This window comes from Labrus bergylta, chromosome 9 (assembly GCF_963930695.1).
Source record: "Labrus bergylta chromosome 9, fLabBer1.1, whole genome shotgun sequence".
NCBI classification, from domain to species: domain Eukaryota; kingdom Metazoa; phylum Chordata; class Actinopteri; order Labriformes; family Labridae; genus Labrus; species Labrus bergylta.
Window position 1 is genome coordinate 7,417,592 of NC_089203.1, and position 19,231 is coordinate 7,436,822.

Genomic DNA, 19,231 nt, shown 5'->3' on the forward strand with positions numbered 1-19,231 from the left:
TGAGAGTAGGGCTAGCGTAAAGCCCCTTTCTTAGGTGGTAAGTAATGGGACTGCTGGTAGAAAGAATATTTCTCCCCGTCGGGGAATCGAACCCCGGTCTTCCGCGTGACAGGCGGAGATACTGTCCACTATACTAACGAGGACTTCTGTGGTGTTGTTTTTGGCTCGTAAACGGGCTGATGGCAGCGTTCCAGTATTTACCAGGACTATACAGAGAACCTGAGGAAAGCATGTCCAACTTCGGGGTCCGATTCATAAAATAGGGATAGGGTAGGGTGAGGGTTGAGGAAAGCATGTCCAACTACAGGATCCGATATATAAAATACAGCCTGGACACAATCCTTTTTCATTTCCAGTGACTGCAGTTTACTGTCAATCAAACCCGGGCCTCCCACGTGGCAGGCGAGAATTCTACCATTGAACCACCAATGCTCGACACAAGGCATGATGGGTACCAGACGCGCGCATACAGCGCCATCATCCAGTGTCTTCATCGGGTAAAAACTGCAATTATTTTACATGTCTGGTTCAAGGTCAGCCTGGACACAATCCTTTTTCATTTCCAGTGACTGCAGTTTACTGTCAACTTGGACTTTGTGTGAGTTTGACATTTTTGCTAAGAAAAGAACTCCTAAGAGGTCACTTTGGCTAAGTGGTCTCAAGTGCTGAGTTGGAGTGGCAGCTCCCCTAGTTTGGTGCGTTGGAAGCCAGCTTCTGAAAAAAATGCTGTCGACTGAACAGGGAGCTTCTTGTTGTAACAATGTAAAGAGTCCTGGGAAAATGTTTTTCATAGAATTGTTAGACTTCAAGTGTCCTGAGCTGTGTTGCACTGCACAAGTTTGTCTGTGTCTCTGGGACAAAAAACAGCAACGGATCCCGTTATTCAACTTCAAGTGTTGTGATTCACAATGAGCGCAACAGACAACAGTTGATCCTTTGTAGCAGTATCATATCTGCACTTTCTAACATTGTAAGACCAAGTCAAAATCCTGGCTGCATTGGCCGGGAATCGAACCCGGGCCTCCCGCGTGGCAGGCGAGAATTCTACCATTGAACCACCAATGCTCGACACAAGGTATTATGGGTACCAGACGCGCGCAAACAGCGCCACCATGAGGTCTCCACAGCACTTTGTTGGAACGTGCTGATGGCAGCGTTCCAGTATTTACCAGGACTATACAGAGAACCTGAGGAAAGAATGTCCAACTTCGGGGTCCGATTCATAAAATAGGGATAGGGTAGGGTGAGGGTTGAGGAAAGCATGTCCAACTACAGGATCCGATATATAAAATACAGCCTGGACACAATCCTTTTTCATTTCCAGTGACTGCAGTTTACTGTCAATCGAACCCGGGCCTCCCACGTGGCAGGCGAGAATTCTACCATTGAACCACCAATGCTCGACACAAGGCATGATGGGTACCAGACGCGAGCATACACCGCCACCATGAGGTCTCCACAGCACTTTGTTGGATTGTTTGCCAAATTTGGTAAGCACTCTCCTGTTCCCCTTCCAAGTCATTCATAATCCCTTTGGTGATCTTCTGATTTATCATCCAGTGTCTTCATCGGGTAAAAACTGCAATTATTTTACATGTCTGGTTCAAGGTCAGCCTGGACACAATCCTTTTTCATTTCCAGTGACTGCAGTTTACTGTCAACTTGGACTTTGTGTGAGTTTGACATTTTTGCTAAGAAAATAACTCCTAAGAGGTCACTTTGGCTAAGTGGTCTCAAGTGCTGAGTTGGAGTGGCAGCTCCCCTAGTTTGGTGCGTTGGAAGCCAGCTTCTGAAAAAAATGCTGTCGACTGAACAGGGAGCTTCTTGTTGTAACAATGTAAAGAGTCCTGGGAAAATGTTTTTCATAGAATTGTTAGACTTCAAGTGTCCTGAGCTGTGTTGCACTGCACAAGTTTGTCTGTGTCTCTGGGACAAAAAACAGCAACGGATCCCGTTATTCAACTTCAAGTGTTGTGATTCACAATGAGCGCAACAGACAACAGTTGATCCTTTGTAGCAGTATCATATCTGCACTTTCTAACATTGTAAGACCAAGTCAAAATCCTGGCTGCATTGGCCGGGAATCGAACCCGGGCCTCCCGCGTGGCAGGCAAGAAGTAAGAAGTAAGAAGTCCCTGAGAGGGACTAAAAAATTCACTGTCACAATCCCAAATTCTCATTTTATTTTACCTACCATGTATGAATTACTCTCCTTGGACCATTTCCTTATTTTTTTATTCCTTAGATGTACAGAGAGTTAACTTTTACTCACCTCACCTTGAGAGTAGGGCTAGCGTAAAGCCCCTTTCTTAGGTGGTAAGTAATGGGACTGCTGAATAGAAAGAACATTTCTCCCCGTCGGGGAATCGAACCCCGGTCTTCCGCGTGACAGGCGGAGATACTGTCCACTATACTAACGAGGACTTCTGTGGTGCTGTTTTTGGCTCGTAAACGGGCTGATGGCAGCGTTCCAGTATTTACCAGGACTATACAGAGAACCTGAGGAAAGCATGTCCAACTTCGGGGTCCGATTCATAAAATAGGGATAGGGTAGGGTGAGGGTTGAGGAAAGCATGTCCAACTACAGGATCCGATATATAAAATACAGCCTGGACACAATCCTTTTTCATTTCCAGTGACTGCAGTTTACTGTCAATCGAACCCGGGCTTCCCACGTGGCAGGCGAGAATTCTACCATTGAACCACCAATGCTCGACACAAGGCATGATGGGTACCAGACGCGCGCATACAGCGCCATCATCCAGTGTCTTCATCGGGTAAAAACTGCAATTATTTTACATGTCTGGTTCAAGGTCAGCCTGGACACAATCCTTTTTCATTTCCAGTGACTGCAGTTTACTGTCAACTTGGACTTTGTGTGAGTTTGACATTTTTGCTCAGAAAAGAACTCCTAAGAGGTCACTTTGGCTAAGTGGTCTCAAGTGCTGAGTTGGAGTGGCAGCTCCCCTAGTTTGGTGCGTTGGAAGCCAGCTTCTGAAAAAAATGCTGTCGACTGAACAGGGAGCTTCTTGTTGTAACAATGTAAAGAGTCCTGGGAAAATGTTTTTCATAGAATTGTTAGACTTCAAGTGTCCTGAGCTGTGTTGCACTGCACAAGTTTGTCTGTGTCTCTGGGACAAAAAACAGCAACGGATCCCGTTATTCAACTTCAAGTGTTGTAATTCACAATGAGCGCAACAGACAACAGTTGATCCTTTGTAGCAGTATCATATCTGCACTTTCTAACATTGTAAGACCAAGTCAAAATCCTGGCTGCATTGGCCGGGAATCGAACCCGGGCCTCCCGCGTGGCAGGCAAGAAGTAAGAAGTAAGAAGTCCCTGAGAGGGACTAAAAAATTCACTGTCACAATCCCAAATTCTCATTTTATTTTACCTACCATGTATGAATTCCTCTCCTTGGACCATTTCCTTATTTTTTTATTCCTTAGATGTACAGAGAGTTAACTTTTACTCACCTCACCTTGAGAGTAGGGCTAGCGTAAAGCCCCTTTCTTAGGTGGTAAGTAATGGGACTGCTGAATAGAAAGAATATTTCTCCCCGTCGGGGAATCGAACCCCGGTCTTCCACGTGACAGGCGGAGATACTGTCCACTATACTAACGAGGACTTCTGTGGTGCTGTTTTTGGCTCGTAAACGGGCTGATGGCAGCGTTCCAGTATTTACCAGGACTATACAGAGAACCTGAGGAAAGCATGTCCAACTTCGGGGTCCGATTCATAAAATAGGGATAGGGTAGGGTGAGGGTTGAGGAAAGCATGTCCAACTACAGGATCCGATATATAAAATACAGCCTGGACACAATCCTTTTTCATTTCCAGTGACTGCAGTTTACTGTCAATCGAACCCGGGCTTCCCACGTGGCAGGCAAGAATTCTACCATTGAACCACCAATGCTCGACACAAGGCATGATGGGTACCAGACGCGCGCATACAGCGCCATCATCCAGTGTCTTCATCGGGTAAAAACTGCAATTATTTTACATGTCTGGTTCAAGGTCAGCCTGGACACAATCCTTTTTCATTTCCAGTGACTGCAGTTTACTGTCAACTTGGACTTTGTGTGAGTTTGACATTTTTGCTAAGAAAAGAACTCCTAAGAGGTCACTTTGGCTAAGTGGTCTCAAGTGCTGAGTTGGAGTGGCAGCTCCCCTAGTTTGGTGCGTTGGAAGCCAGCTTCTGAAAAAAATGCTGTCGACTGAACAGGGAGCTTCTTGTTGTAACAATGTAAAGAGTCCTGGGAAAATGTTTTTCATAGAATTGTTAGACTTCAAGTGTCCTGAGCTGTGTTGCACTGCACAAGTTTGTCTGTGTCTCTGGGACAAAAAACAGCAACGGATCCCGTTATTCAACTTCAAGTGTTGTGATTCACAATGAGCGCAACAGACAACAGTTGATCCTTTGTAGCAGTATCATATCTGCACTTTCTAACATTGTAAGACCAAGTCAAAATCCTGGCTGCATTGGCCGGGAATCGAACCCGGGCCTCCCGCGTGGCAGGCGAGAATTCTACCATTGAACCACCAATGCTCGACACAAGGTATTATGGGTACCAGACGCGCGCAAACAGCGCCACCATGAGGTCTCCACAGCACTTTGTTGGAACGTGCTGATGGCAGCGTTCCAGTATTTACCAGGACTATACAGAGAACCTGAGGAAAGCATGTCCAACTTCGGGGTCCGATTCATAAAATAGGGATAGGGTAGGGTGAGGGTTGAGGAAAGCATGTCCAACTACAGGATCCGATATATAAAATACAGCCTGGACACAATCCTTTTTCATTTCCAGTGACTGCAGTTTACTGTCAATCGAACCCGGGCCTCCCACGTGGCAGGCGAGAATTCTACCATTGAACCACCAATGCTCGACACAAGGCATGATGGGTACCAGACGCGAGCATACACCGCCACCATGAGGTCTCCACAGCACTTTGTTGGATTGTTTGCCAAATTTGGTAAGCACTCTCCTGTTCCCCTTCCAAGTCATTCATAATCCCTTTGGTGATCTTCTGATTTATCATCCAGTGTCTTCATCGGGTAAAAACTGCAATTATTTTACATGTCTGGTTCAAGGTCAGCCTGGACACAATCCTTTTTCATTTCCAGTGACTGCAGTTTACTGTCAACTTGGACTTTGTGTGAGTTTGACATTTTTGCTAAGAAAATAACTCCTAAGAGGTCACTTTGGCTAAGTGGTCTCAAGTGCTGAGTTGGAGTGGCAGCTCCCCTAGTTTGGTGCGTTGGAAGCCAGCTTCTGAAAAAAATGCTGTCGACTGAACAGGGAGCTTCTTGTTGTAACAATGTAAAGAGTCCTGGGAAAATGTTTTTCATAGAATTGTTAGACTTCAAGTGTCCTGAGCTGTGTTGCACTGCACAAGTTTGTCTGTGTCTCTGGGACAAAAAACAGCAACGGATCCCGTTATTCAACTTCAAGTGTTGTGATTCACAATGAGCGCAACAGACAACAGTTGATCCTTTGTAGCAGTATCATATCTGCACTTTCTAACATTGTAAGACCAAGTCAAAATCCTGGCTGCATTGGCCGGGAATCGAACCCGGGCCTCCCGCGTGGCAGGCAAGAAGTAAGAAGTAAGAAGTCCCTGAGAGGGACTAAAAAATTCACTGTCACAATCCCAAATTCTCATTTTATTTTACCTAACATGTATGAATTACTCTCCTTGGACCATTTCCTTATTTTTTTATTCCTTAGATGTACAGAGAGTTAACTTTTACTCACCTCACCTTGAGAGTAGGGCTAGCGTAAAGCCCCTTTCTTAGGTGGTAAGTAATGGGACTGCTGAATAGAAAGAACATTTCTCCCCGTCGGGGAATCGAACCCCGGTCTTCCGCGTGACAGGCGGAGATACTGTCCACTATACTAACGAGGACTTCTGTGGTGCTGTTTTTGGCTCGTAAACGGGCTGATGGCAGCGTTCCAGTATTTACCAGGACTATACAGAGAACCTGAGGAAAGCATGTCCAACTTCGGGGTCCGATTCATAAAATAGGGATAGGGTAGGGTGAGGGTTGAGGAAAGCATGTCCAACTACAGGATCCGATATATAAAATACAGCCTGGACACAATCCTTTTTCATTTCCAGTGACTGCAGTTTACTGTCAATCGAACCCGGGCTTCCCACGTGGCAGGCGAGAATTCTACCATTGAACCACCAATGCTCGACACAAGGCATGATGGGTACCAGACGCGCGCATACAGCGCCATCATCCAGTGTCTTCATCGGGTAAAAACTGCAATTATTTTACATGTCTGGTTCAAGGTCAGCCTGGACACAATCCTTTTTCATTTCCAGTGACTGCAGTTTACTGTCAACTTGGACTTTGTGTGAGTTTGACATTTTTGCTCAGAAAAGAACTCCTAAGAGGTCACTTTGGCTAAGTGGTCTCAAGTGCTGAGTTGGAGTGGCAGCTCCCCTAGTTTGGTGCGTTGGAAGCCAGCTTCTGAAAAACATGCTGTCGACTGAACAGGGAGCTTCTTGTTGTAACAATGTAAAGAGTCCTGGGAAAATGTTTTTCATAGAATTGTTAGACTTCAAGTGTCCTGAGCTGTGTTGCACTGCACAAGTTTGTCTGTGTCTCTGGGACAAAAAACAGCAACGGATCCCGTTATTCAACTTCAAGTGTTGTGATTCACAATGAGCGCAACAGACAACAGTTGATCCTTTGTAGCAGTATCATATCTGCACTTTCTAACATTGTAAGACCAAGTCAAAATCCTGGCTGCATTGGCCGGGAATCGAACCCGGGCCTCCCGCGTGGCAGGCGAGAATTCTACCATTGAACCACCAATGCTCGACACAAGGCATTATGGGTACCAGACGCGCGCAAACAGCGCCACCATGAGGTCTCCACAGCACTTTGTTGGAACGGGCTGATGGCAGCGTTCCAGTATTTACCAGGACTATACAGAGAACCTGAGGAAAGCATGTCCAACTTCGGGGTCCGATTCATAAAATAGGGATAGGGTAGGGTGAGGGTTGAGGAAAGCATGTCCAACTACAGGATCCGATATATAAAATACAGCCTGGACACAATCCTTTTTCATTTCCAGTGACTGCAGTTTACTGTCAATCGAACCCGGGCTTCCCACGTGGCAGGCAAGAATTCTACCATTGAACCACCAATGCTCGACACAAGGCATGATGGGTACCAGACGCGCGCATACAGCGCCATCATCCAGTGTCTTCATCGGGTAAAAACTGCAATTATTTTACATGTCTGGTTCAAGGTCAGCCTGGACACAATCCTTTTTCATTTCCAGTGACTGCAGTTTACTGTCAACTTGGACTTTGTGTGAGTTTGACATTTTTGCTAAGAAAAGAACTCCTAAGAGGTCACTTTGGCTAAGTGGTCTCAAGTGCTGAGTTGAAGTGGCAGCTCCCCTAGTTTGGTGCGTTGGAAGCCAGCTTCTGAAAAAAATGCTGTCGACTGAACAGGGAGCTTCTTGTTGTAACAATGTAAAGAGTCCTGGGAAAATGTTTTTCATAGAATTGTTAGACTTCAAGTGTCCTGAGCTGTGTTGCACTGCACAAGTTTGTCTGTGTCTCTGGGACAAAAAACAGCAACGGATCCCGTTATTCAACTTCAAGTGTTGTGATTCACAATGAGCGCAACAGACAACAGTTGATCCTTTGTAGCAGTATCATATCTGCACTTTCTAACATTGTAAGACCAAGTCAAAATCCTGGCTGCATTGGCCGGGAATCGAACCCGGGCCTCCCACATGGCAGGCAAGAAGTAAGAAGTCCCTGAGAGGGACTAAAAAATTCACTGTCACAATCCCAAATTCTCATTTTATTTTACCTACCATGTATGAATTCCTCTCCTTGGACCATTTCCTTATTTTTTTATTCCTTAGATGTACAGAGAGTTAACTTTTACTCACCTCACCTTGAGAGTAGGGCTAGCGTAAAGCCCCTTTCTTAGGTGGTAAGTAATGGGACTGCTGAATAGAAAGAATATTTCTCCCCGTCGGGGAATTGAACCCCGGTCTTCCACGTGACAGGCGGAGATACTGTCCACTATACTAACGAGGACTTCTGTGGTGCTGTTTTTGGCTCGTAAGCGGGCTGATGGCAGCGTTCCAGTATTTACCAGGACTATACAGAAAACCTGAGGAAAGCATGTCCGATTCATAAAATAGGGATAGGGTAGGGTGAGGGTTGAGGAAAGCATGTCCAACTACAGGATCCGATATATAAAATACAGCCTGGACACAATCCTTTTTCATTTCCAGTGACTGCAGTTTACTGCCAATCGAACCCGGGCTTCCCACGTGGCAGGCGAGAATTCTACCATTGAACCACCAATGCTCGACACAAGGCATGATGGGTACCAGACGCGCGCATACAGCGCCATCATCCAGTGTCTTCATCGGGTAAAAACTGCAATTATTTTACATGTCTGGTTCAAGGTCAGCCTGGACACAATCCTTTTTCATTTCCAGTGACTGCAGTTTACTGTCAACTTGGACTTTGTGTGAGTTTGACATTTTTGCTAAGAAAAGAACTCCTAAGAGGTCACTTTGGCTAAGTGGTCTCAAGTGCTGAGTTGGAGTGGCAGCTCCCCTAGTTTGGTGCGTTGGAAGCCAGCTTCTGAAAAAAATGCTGTCGACTGAACAGGGAGCTTCTTGTTGTAACAATGTAAAGAGTCCTGGGAAAATGTTTTTCATAGAATTGTTAGACTTCAAGTGTCCTGAGCTGTGTTGCACTGCACAAGTTTGTCTGTGTCTCTGGGACAAAAAACAGCAACGGATCCCGTTATTCAACTTCAAGTGTTGTGATTCACAATGAGCGCAACAGACAACAGTTGATCCTTTGTAGCAGTATCATATCTGCACTTTCTAACATTGTAAGACCAAGTCAAAATCCTGGCTGCATTGGCCGGGAATCGAACCCGGGCCTCCCGCGTGGCAGGCGAGAATTCTACCATTGAACCACCAATGCTCGACACAAGGCATTATGGGTACCAGACGCGCGCAAACAGCGCCACCATGAGGTCTCCACAGCACTTTGTTGGAACGGGCTGATGGCAGCGTTCCAGTATTTACCAGGACTATACAGAGAACCTGAGGAAAGCATGTCCAACTTCGGGGTCCGATTCATAAAATAGGGATAGGGTAGGGTGAGGGTTGAGGAAAGCATGTCCAACTACAGGATCCGATATATAAAATACAGCCTGGACACAATCCTTTTTCATTTCCAGTGACTGCAGTTTACTGTCAATCGAACCCGGGCTTCCCACGTGGCAGGCAAGAATTCTACCATTGAACCACCAATGCTCGACACAAGGCATGATGGGTACCAGACGCGCGCATACAGCGCCATCATCCAGTGTCTTCATCGGGTAAAAACTGCAATTATTTTACATGTCTGGTTCAAGGTCAGCCTGGACACAATCCTTTTTCATTTCCAGTGACTGCAGTTTACTGTCAACTTGGACTTTGTGTGAGTTTGACATTTTTGCTAAGAAAAGAACTCCTAAGAGGTCACTTTGGCTAAGTGGTCTCAAGTGCTGAGTTGAAGTGGCAGCTCCCCTAGTTTGGTGCGTTGGAAGCCAGCTTCTGAAAAAAATGCTGTCGACTGAACAGGGAGCTTCTTGTTGTAACAATGTAAAGAGTCCTGGGAAAATGTTTTTCATAGAATTGTTAGACTTCAAGTGTCCTGAGCTGTGTTGCACTGCACAAGTTTGTCTGTGTCTCTGGGACATAAAACAGCAACGGATCCCGTTATTCAACTTCAAGTGTTGTGATTCACAATGAGCGCAACAGACAACAGTTGATCCTTTGTAGCAGTATCATATCTGCACTTTCTAACATTGTAAGACCAAGTCAAAATCCTGGCTGCATTGGCCGGGAATCGAACCCGGGCCTCCCACATGGCAGGCAAGAAGTAAGAAGTCCCTGAGAGGGACTAAAAAATTCACTGTCACAATCCCAAATTCTCATTTTATTTTACCTACCATGTATGAATTCCTCTCCTTGGACCATTTCCTTATTTTTTTATTCCTTAGATGTACAGAGAGTTAACTTTTACTCACCTCACCTTGAGAGTAGGGCTAGCGTAAAGCCCCTTTCTTAGGTGGTAAGTAATGGGACTGCTGAATAGAAAGAATATTTCTCCCCGTCAGGGAATTGAACCCCGGTCTTCCACGTGACAGGCGGAGATACTGTCCACTATACTAACGAGGACTTCTGTGGTGCTGTTTTTGGCTCGTAAGCGGGCTGATGGCAGCGTTCCAGTATTTACCAGGACTATACAGAAAACCTGAGGAAAGCATGTCCGATTCATAAAATAGGGATAGGGTAGGGTGAGGGTTGAGGAAAGCATGTCCAACTACAGGATCCGATATATAAAATACAGCCTGGACACAATCCTTTTTCATTTCCAGTGACTGCAGTTTACTGCCAATCGAACCCGGGCTTCCCACGTGGCAGGCGAGAATTCTACCATTGAACCACCAATGCTCGACACAAGGCATGATGGGTACCAGACGCGCGCATACAGCGCCATCATCCAGTGTCTTCATCGGGTAAAAACTGCAATTATTTTACATGTCTGGTTCAAGGTCAGCCTGGACACAATCCTTTTTCATTTCCAGTGACTGCAGTTTACTGTCAACTTGGACTTTGTGTGAGTTTGACATTTTTGCTAAGAAAAGAACTCCTAAGAGGTCACTTTGGCTAAGTGGTCTCAAGTGCTGAGTTGGAGTGGCAGCTCCCCTAGTTTGGTGCGTTGGAAGCCAGCTTCTGAAAAAAATGCTGTCGACTGAACAGGGAGCTTCTTGTTGTAACAATGTAAAGAGTCCTGGGAAAATGTTTTTCATAGAATTGTTAGACTTCAAGTGTCCTGAGCTGTGTTGCACTGCACAAGTTTGTCTGTGTCTCTGGGACAAAAAACAGCAACGGATCCCGTTATTCAACTTCAAGTGTTGTGATTCACAATGAGCGCAACAGACAACAGTTGATCCTTTGTAGCAGTATCATATCTGCACTTTCTAACATTGTAAGACCAAGTCAAAATCCTGGCTGCATTGGCCGGGAATCGAACCCGGGCCTCCCGCGTGGCAGGCGAGAATTCTACCATTGAACCACCAATGCTCGACACAAGGCATTATGGGTACCAGACGCGCGCAAACAGCGCCACCATGAGGTCTCCACAGCACTTTGTTGGAACGGGCTGATGGCAGCGTTCCAGTATTTACCAGGACTATACAGAGAACCTGAGGAAAGCATGTCCAACTTCGGGGTCCGATTCATAAAATAGGGATTGGGTAGGGTGAGGGTTGAGGAAAGCATGTCCAACTACAGGATCCGATATATAAAACACAGCCTGGACACAATCCTTTTTTATTTCCAGTGACTGCAGTTTACTGTCAATCGAACCCGGGCCTCCCACGTGGCAGGCGAGAATTCTACCATTGAACCACCAATGCTCGACACAAGGCATGATGGGTACCAGACGCGCGCATACAGCGCCACCATGAGGTCTCCACAGCACTTTGTTGGATTGTTTGTCAAATTTGGTAAGCACTCTCCTGTTCCCCTTCCAAGTCATTCATAATCCCTTTGGTGATCTTCTGACTTATCATCCAGTGTCTTCATCGGGTAAAAACTGCAATTATTTTGCATGTCTGGTTCAAGGTCAGCCTGGACACAATCCTTTTTCATTTCCAGTGACTGCAGTTTACTGTCAACTTGGACTTTGTGTGAGTTTGACATTTTTGCTAAGAAAAGGACTCCTAAGAGGTCACTTTGGCTAAGTGGTCTCAAGTGCTGAGTTGGAGTGGCAGCTCCCCTAGTTTGGTGCGTTGGAAGCCAGCTTCTGAAAAAAATGCTGTCGACTGAACAGGGAGCTTCTTGTTGTAACAATGTAAAGAGTCCTGGGAAAATGTTTTTCATAGAATTGTTAGACTTCAAGTGTCCTGAGCTGTGTTGCACTGCACAAGTTTGTCTGTGTCTCTAGGACAAAAAACAGCAACGGATCCCGTTATTCAACTTCAAGTGTTGTGATTCACAATGAGCGCAACAGACAACAGTTGATCCTTTGTAGCAGTATCATATCTGCACTTTCTAACATTGTAAGACCAAGTCAAAATCCTGGCTGCATTGGCCGGGAATCGAACCAGGGCCTCCCGCGTGGCAGGTAAGAAGTAAGAAGTAAGAAGTCCCTGAGAGGGACTAAAAAATTCACTGTCACAATCCCAAATTCTCATTTTATTTTACCTACCATGTATGAATTCCTCTCCTTGGACCATTTCCTTATTTTTTTATTCCTTAGATGTACAGAGAGTTAACTTTTACTCACCTCACCTTGAGAGTAGGGCTAGCGTAAAGCCCCTTTCTTAGGTGGTAAGTAATGGGACTGCTGGTAGAAAGAATATTTCTCCCCGTCGGGGAATCGAACCCCGGTCTTCCGCGTGACAGGCGGAGATACTGTCCACTATACTAACGAGGACTTCTGTGGTGCTGTTTTTGGCTCGTAAACGGGCTGATGGCAGCGTTCCAGTATTTACCAGGACTATACAGAGAACCTGAGGAAAGCATGTCCAACTTCGGGGTCCGATTCATAAAATAGGGATAGGGTAGGGTGAGGGTTGAGGAAAGCATGTCCAACTACAGGATCCGATATATAAAACACAGCCTGGACACAATCCTTTTTCATTTCCAGTGACTGCAGTTTACTGTCAATTGAACCCGGGCCTCCCACGTGGCAGGTGAGAATTCTACCATTGAACCACCAATGCTCGACACAAGGCATGATGGGTACCAGACGTGCGCATACAGCGCCACCATGAGGTCTCCACAGCACTTTGTTGGATTGTTTGTCAAATTTGGTAAGCACTCTCCTGTTCCCCTTCCAAGTCATTCATAATCCCTTTGGTGATCTTCTGACTTATCATCCAGTGTCTTCATCGGGTAAAAACTGCAATTATTTTGCGCAACAGACAACAGTTGATCCTTTGTAGCAGTATCATATCTGCACTTTCTAACATTGTAAGACCAAGTCAAAAACCTGGCTGCATTGGCCGGGAATCGAACCCGGGCCTCCCGCGTGGCAGGCGAGAATTCTACCATTGAACCACCAATGCTCAACACAAGGCATTATGGGTACCAGACACGCGCAAACAGCGCCACCATGAGGTCTCCACAGCACTTTGTTGGAACGGGCTGATGGCAGCGTTCCAGTATTTACCAGGACTATACAGAGAACCTGAGGAAAGCATGTCCAACTTCGGGGTCCGATTCATAAAATAGGGATAGGGTAGGGTGAGGGTTGAGGAAAGCATGTCCAACTACAGGATCCGATATATAAAATACAGCCTGGACACAATCCTTTTTCATTTCCAGTGACTGCAGTTTACTGCCAATCGAACCCGGGCTTCCCACGTGGCAGGCGAGAATTCTACCATTGAACCACCAATGCTCGACACAAGGCATGATGGGTACCAGACGCGCGCATACAGCGCCATCATCCAGTGTCTTCATCGGGTAAAAACTGCAATTATTTTACATGTCTGGTTCAAGGTCAGCCTGGACACAATCCTTTTTCATTTCCAGTGACTGCAGTTTACTGTCAACTTGGACTTTGTGTGAGTTTGACATTTTTGCTAAGAAAAGAACTCCTAAGAGGTCACTTTGGCTAAGTGGTCTCAAGTGCTGAGTTGGAGTGGCAGCTCCCCTAGTTTGGTGCGTTGGAAGCCAGCTTCTGAAAAAAATGCTGTCGACTGAACAGGGAGCTTCTTGTTGTAACAATGTAAAGAGTCCTGGGAAAATGTTTTTCATAGAATTGTTAGACTTCAAGTGTCCTGAGCTGTGTTGCACTGCACAAGTTTGTCTGTGTCTCTGGGACAAAAAACAGCAACGGATCCCGTTATTCAACTTCAAGTGTTGTGATTCACAATGAGCGCAACAGACAACAGTTGATCCTTTGTAGCAGTATCATATCTGCACTTTCTAACATTGTAAGACCAAGTCAAAATCCTGGCTGCATTGGCCGGGAATCGAACCCGGGCCTCCCGCGTGGCAGGCGAGAATTCTACCATTGAACCACCAATGCTCGACACAAGGTATTATGGGTACCAGACGCGCGCAAACAGCGCCACCATGAGGTCTCCACAGCACTTTGTTGGAACGGGCTGATGGCAGCGTTCCAGTATTTACCAGGACTATACAGAGAACCTGAGGAAAGCATGTCCAACTTCGGGGTCCGATTCATAAAATAGGGATAGGGTAGGGTGAGGGTTGAGGAAAGCATGTCCAACTACAGGATCCGATATATAAAATACAGCCTGGACACAATCCTTTTTCATTTCCAGTGACTGCAGTTTACTGTCAATCGAACCCGGGCCTCCCACGTGGCAGGCGAGAATTCTACCATTGAACCACCAATGCTCGACACAAGGCATGATGGGTACCAGACGCGCGCATACAGCGCCACCATGAGGTCTCCACAGCACTTTGTTGGATTGTTTGCCAAATTTGGTAAGCACTCTCCTGTTCCCCTTCCAAGTCATTCATAATCCCTTTGGTGATCTTCTGATTTATCATCCAGTGTCTTCATCGGGAAAAAAATGCAATTATTTTACATGTCTGGTTCAAGGTCAGCCTGGACACAATCCTTTTTCATTTCCAGTGACTGCAGTTTACTGTCAACTTGGACTTTGTGTGAGTTTGACATTTTTGCTAAGAAAAGAACTCCTAAGAGGTCACTTTGGCTAAGTGGTCTCAAGTGCTGAGTTGGAGTGGCAGCTCCCCTAGTTTGGTGCGTTGGAAGCCAGCTTCTGAAAAAAATGCTGTCGACTGAACAGGGAGCTTCTTGTTGTAACAATGTAAAGAGTCCTGGGAAAATGTTTTTCATAGAATTGTTAGACTTCAAGTGTCCTGAGCTGTGTTGCACTGCACAAGTTTGTCTGTGTCTCTGGGACAAAAAACAGCAACGGATCCCGTTATTCAACTTCAAGTGTTGTGATTCACAATGAGCGCAACAGACAACAGTTGATCCTTTGTAGCAGTATCATATCTGCACTTTCTAACATTGTAAGACCAAGTCAAAATCCTGGCTGCATTGGCCGGGAATCGAACCCGGGCCTCCCGCGTGGCAGGCAAGAATTCTACCATTGAATCACCAATGCTCGACACAAGGTATTATGGGTACCAGACGCGCGCAAACAGCGCCACCATGAGGTCTCCACAGCACTTTGTTGGAACGGGCTGATGGCAGCGTTCCAGTATTTACCAGGACTATACAGAGAACCTGAGGAAAGCATGTCCAACTTCGGGGTCCGATTCATAAAATAGGGATAGGGTAGGGTGAGGGTTGAGGAAAGCATGTCCAACTACAGGATCCGATATATAAAATACAGCCTGGACACAATCCTTTTTCATTTCCAGTGACTGCAGTTTACTGTCAATCGAACCCGGGCCTCCCACGTGGCAGGCGAGAATTCTACCATTGAACCACCAATGCTCGACACAAGGCATGATGGGTACCAGACGCGAGCATACACCGCCACCATGAGGTCTCCACAGCACTTTGTTGGATTGTTTGCCAAATTTGGTAAGCACTCTCCTGTTCCCCTTCCAAGTCATTCATAATCCCTTTGGTGATCTTCTGATTTATCATCCAGTGTCTTCATCGGGTAAAAACTGCAATTATTTTACATGTCTGGTTCAAGGTCAGCCTGGACACAATCCTTTTTCATTTCCAGTGACTGCAGTTTACTGTCAACTTGGACTTTGTGTGAGTTTGACATTTTTGCTAAGAAAATAACTCCTAAGAGGTCACTTTGGCTAAGTGGTCTCAAGTGCTGAGTTGGAGTGGCAGCTCCCCTAGTTTGGTGCGTTGGAAGCCAGCTTCTGAAAAAAATGCTGTCGACTGAACAGGGAGCTTCTTGTTGTAACAATGTAAAGAGTCCTGGGAAAATGTTTTTCATAGAATTGTTAGACTTCAAGTGTCCTGAGCTGTGTTGCACTGCACAAGTTTGTCTGTGTCTCTGGGACAAAAAACAGCAACGGATCCCGTTATTCAACTTCAAGTGTTGTGATTCACAATGAGCGCAACAGACAACAGTTGATCCTTTGTAGCAGTATCATATCTGCACTTTCTAACATTGTAAGACCAAGTCAAAATCCTGGCTGCATTGGCCGGGAATCGAACCCGGGCCTCCCGCGTGGCAGGCAAGAAGTAAGAAGTCCCTGAGAGGGACTAAAAAATTCACTGTCACAATCCCAAATTCTCATTTTATTTTACCTACCATGTATGAATTACTCTCCTTGGACCATTTCCTTATTTTTTTATTCCTTAGATGTACAGAGAGTTAACTTTTACTCACCTCACCTTGAGAGTAGGGCTAGCGTAAAGCCCCTTTGTTAGGTGGTAAGTAATGGGACTGCTGAATAGAAAGAACATTTCTCCCCGTCGGGGAATCGAACCCCGGTCTTCCGCGTGACAGGCGGAGATACTGTCCACTATACTAACGAGGACTTCTGTGGTGCTGTTTTTGGCTCGTAAACGGGCTGATGGCAGCGTTCCAGTATTTACCAGGACTATACAGAGAACCTGAGGAAAGCATGTCCAACTTCGGGGTCCGATTCATAAAATAGGGATAGGGTAGGGTGAGGGTTGAGGAAAGCATGTCCAACTACAGGATCCGATATATAAAATACAGCCTGGACACAATCCTTTTTCATTTCCAGTGACTGCAGTTTACTGTCAATCGAACCCGGGCTTCCCACGTGGCAGGCGAGAATTCTACCATTGAACCACCAATGCTCGACACAAGGCATGATGGGTACCAGACGCGTGCATACAGCGCCATCATCCAGTGTCTTCATCGGGTAAAAACTGCAATTATTTTACATGTCTGGTTCAAGGTCAGCCTGGACACAATCCTTTTTCATTTCCAGTGACTGCAGTTTACTGTCAACTTGGACTTTGTGTGAGTTTGACATTTTTGCTCAGAAAAGAACTCCTAAGAGGTCACTTTGGCTAAGTGGTCTCAAGTGCTGAGTTGGAGTGGCAGCTCCCCTAGTTTGGTGCGTTGGAAGCCAGCTTCTGAAAAAAATGCTGTCGACTGAACAGGGAGCTTCTTGTTGTAACAATGTAAAGAGTCCTGGGAAAATGTTTTTCATAGAATTGTTAGACTTCAAGTGTCCTGAGCTGTGTTGCACTGCACAAGTTTGTCTGTGTCTCTGGGACAAAAAACAGCAACGGATCCCGTTATTCAACTTCAAGTGTTGTGATTCACAATGAGCGCAACAGACAACAGTTGATCCTTTGTAGCAGTATCATATCTGCACTTTCTAACATTGTAAGACCAAGTCAAAATCCTGGCTGCATTGGCCGGGAATCGAACCCGGGCCTCCCGCGTGGCAGGCGAGAATTCTACCATTGAACCACCAATGCTCGACACAAGGTATTATGGGTACCAGACGCGCGCAAACAGCGCCACCATGAGGTCTCCACAGCACTTTGTTGGAACGGGCTGATGGCAGCGTTCCAGTATTTACCAGGACTATACAGAGAACCTGAGGAAAGCATGTCCAACTTCGGGGTCCGATTCATAAAATAGGGATAGGGTAGGGTGAGGGTTGAGGAAAGCATGTCCAACTACAGGATCCGATATATAAAATACAGCCTGGACACAATCCTTTTTCATTTCCAGTGACTGCAGTTTACTGTCAATCGAACCCGGGCCTCCCACGTGGCAGGCGAGAATTCTACCATTGAACCACCAATGCTCGACACAAGGCATGATGGGTACCAGACGCGAGCATACACCGCCACCATGAGGTCTCCACAGCACTTTGTTGGATTGTTTGCCAAATTTGGTAAGCACTCTCCTGTTCCCCTTCCAAGTCATTCATAATCCCTTTGGTGATCTTCTGACTTATCATCCAGTGTCTTCATCGGGTAAAAACTGCAATTATTTTACATGTCTGGTTCAAGGTCAGCCTGGACACAATCCTTTTTCATTTCCAGTGACTGCAGTTTACTGTCAACTTGGACTTTGTGTGAGTTTGACATTTTTGCTAAGAAAAGAACTCCTAAGAGATCACTTTGGCTAAGTGGTCTCAAGTGCTGAGTTGGAGTGGCAGCTCCCCTAGTTTGGTGCGTTGGAAGCCAGCTTCTGAAAAAAATGCTGTCGACTGAACAGGGAGCTTCTTGTTGTAACAATGTAAAGAGTCCTGGGAAAATGTTTTTCATAGAATTGTTAGACTTCAAGTGTCCTGAGCTGTGTTGCACTGCACAAGTTTGTCTGTGTCTCTGGGACAAAAAACAGCAACGGATCCCGTTATTCAACTTCAAGTGTTGTGATTCACAATGAGCGCAACAGACAACAGTTGATCCTTTGTAGCAGTATCATATCTGCACTTTCTAACATTGTAAGACCAAGTCAAAATCCTGGCTGTATTGGCCGGGAATCGAACCCGGGCCTCCCGCGTGGCAGGCAAGAAGTAAGAAGTAAGAAGTCCCTGAGAGGGACTAAAAAATTCACTGCCACAATCCCAAATTCTCATTTTATTTTACCTACCATGTATGAATTACTCTCCTTGGACCATTTCCTTATTTTTTGTATTCCTTAGATGTACAGAGAGTTAACTTTTACTCACCTCACCTTGAGAGTAGGGCTAGCGTAAAGCCCCTTTCTTAGGTGGTAAGTAATGGGACTGCTGAATAGAAAGAATATTTCTCCCTGTCGGGGAATCGAACCCCGGACTTCCGCGTGACAGGCGGAGATACTGTCCACTATACTAACGAGGACTTCTGTGGTGCTGTTTTTGGCTCGTAAGCGGGCTGATGGCAGCGTTCCAGTATTTACCAGGACTATACAGAGAACCTGAGGAAAGCATGTCCAACTTCGGGGTCCGATTCATAAAATAGGGATAGGGTAGGGTGAGGGTTGAGGAAAGCATGTCCAACTACAGGATCCGATATATAAAATACAGCCTGGACACAATCCTTTTTCATTTCCAGTGACTGCAGTTTACTGCCAATCGAACCCGGGCTTCCCACGTGGCAGGCGAGAATTCTACCATTGAACCACCAATGCTCGACACAAGGCATGATGGGTACCAGACGCACGCATACAGCGCCATCATCCAGTGTCTTCATCGGGTAAAAACTGCAATTATTTTACATGTCTGGTTCAAGGTCAGCCTGGACACAATCCTTTTTCATTTCCAGTGACTG

At 45.9% G+C, this 19,231-nt stretch overlaps 17 non-coding genes across 17 annotated transcripts; all 17 read right to left on the reverse strand.

The window, feature by feature from the left end:
• Positions 1-71: 71 nt before the first annotated feature.
• trnad-guc (transfer RNA aspartic acid (anticodon GUC)) lies at positions 72-143 on the reverse strand. The gene has a single exon. It is a non-coding gene; the product is annotated as a tRNA-Asp (tRNA).
• An 851-nt stretch (positions 144-994) lies between these two features.
• trnag-gcc (transfer RNA glycine (anticodon GCC)) lies at positions 995-1,065 on the reverse strand. The gene has a single exon. It is a non-coding gene; the product is annotated as a tRNA-Gly (tRNA).
• A 1,286-nt stretch (positions 1,066-2,351) lies between these two features.
• On the reverse strand, positions 2,352-2,423 carry trnad-guc (transfer RNA aspartic acid (anticodon GUC)). Its single transcript has one exon. It is a non-coding gene; the product is annotated as a tRNA-Asp (tRNA).
• Positions 2,424-3,556: 1,133 nt separating this feature from the next.
• trnad-guc (transfer RNA aspartic acid (anticodon GUC)) lies at positions 3,557-3,628 on the reverse strand. Its single transcript has one exon. It is a non-coding gene; the product is annotated as a tRNA-Asp (tRNA).
• Positions 3,629-4,479: 851 nt separating this feature from the next.
• trnag-gcc (transfer RNA glycine (anticodon GCC)) lies at positions 4,480-4,550 on the reverse strand. The gene has a single exon. It is a non-coding gene; the product is annotated as a tRNA-Gly (tRNA).
• A 1,286-nt stretch (positions 4,551-5,836) lies between these two features.
• On the reverse strand, positions 5,837-5,908 carry trnad-guc (transfer RNA aspartic acid (anticodon GUC)). The gene has a single exon. It is a non-coding gene; the product is annotated as a tRNA-Asp (tRNA).
• An 851-nt stretch (positions 5,909-6,759) lies between these two features.
• On the reverse strand, positions 6,760-6,830 carry trnag-gcc (transfer RNA glycine (anticodon GCC)). Its single transcript has one exon. It is a non-coding gene; the product is annotated as a tRNA-Gly (tRNA).
• A 1,172-nt stretch (positions 6,831-8,002) lies between these two features.
• On the reverse strand, positions 8,003-8,074 carry trnad-guc (transfer RNA aspartic acid (anticodon GUC)). Its single transcript has one exon. It is a non-coding gene; the product is annotated as a tRNA-Asp (tRNA).
• An 838-nt stretch (positions 8,075-8,912) lies between these two features.
• Positions 8,913-8,983, reverse strand: trnag-gcc (transfer RNA glycine (anticodon GCC)). Its single transcript has one exon. It is a non-coding gene; the product is annotated as a tRNA-Gly (tRNA).
• Positions 8,984-11,065: 2,082 nt separating this feature from the next.
• On the reverse strand, positions 11,066-11,136 carry trnag-gcc (transfer RNA glycine (anticodon GCC)). Its single transcript has one exon. It is a non-coding gene; the product is annotated as a tRNA-Gly (tRNA).
• A 1,285-nt stretch (positions 11,137-12,421) lies between these two features.
• trnad-guc (transfer RNA aspartic acid (anticodon GUC)) lies at positions 12,422-12,493 on the reverse strand. The gene has a single exon. It is a non-coding gene; the product is annotated as a tRNA-Asp (tRNA).
• A 563-nt stretch (positions 12,494-13,056) lies between these two features.
• trnag-gcc (transfer RNA glycine (anticodon GCC)) lies at positions 13,057-13,127 on the reverse strand. Its single transcript has one exon. It is a non-coding gene; the product is annotated as a tRNA-Gly (tRNA).
• An 897-nt stretch (positions 13,128-14,024) lies between these two features.
• Positions 14,025-14,095, reverse strand: trnag-gcc (transfer RNA glycine (anticodon GCC)). The gene has a single exon. It is a non-coding gene; the product is annotated as a tRNA-Gly (tRNA).
• Positions 14,096-15,099: 1,004 nt separating this feature from the next.
• On the reverse strand, positions 15,100-15,170 carry trnag-gcc (transfer RNA glycine (anticodon GCC)). Its single transcript has one exon. It is a non-coding gene; the product is annotated as a tRNA-Gly (tRNA).
• Positions 15,171-16,449: 1,279 nt separating this feature from the next.
• trnad-guc (transfer RNA aspartic acid (anticodon GUC)) lies at positions 16,450-16,521 on the reverse strand. Its single transcript has one exon. It is a non-coding gene; the product is annotated as a tRNA-Asp (tRNA).
• An 851-nt stretch (positions 16,522-17,372) lies between these two features.
• Positions 17,373-17,443, reverse strand: trnag-gcc (transfer RNA glycine (anticodon GCC)). The gene has a single exon. It is a non-coding gene; the product is annotated as a tRNA-Gly (tRNA).
• Positions 17,444-18,730: 1,287 nt separating this feature from the next.
• Positions 18,731-18,802, reverse strand: trnad-guc (transfer RNA aspartic acid (anticodon GUC)). Its single transcript has one exon. It is a non-coding gene; the product is annotated as a tRNA-Asp (tRNA).
• Between the last annotated feature and the right edge of the window lie 429 nt (positions 18,803-19,231).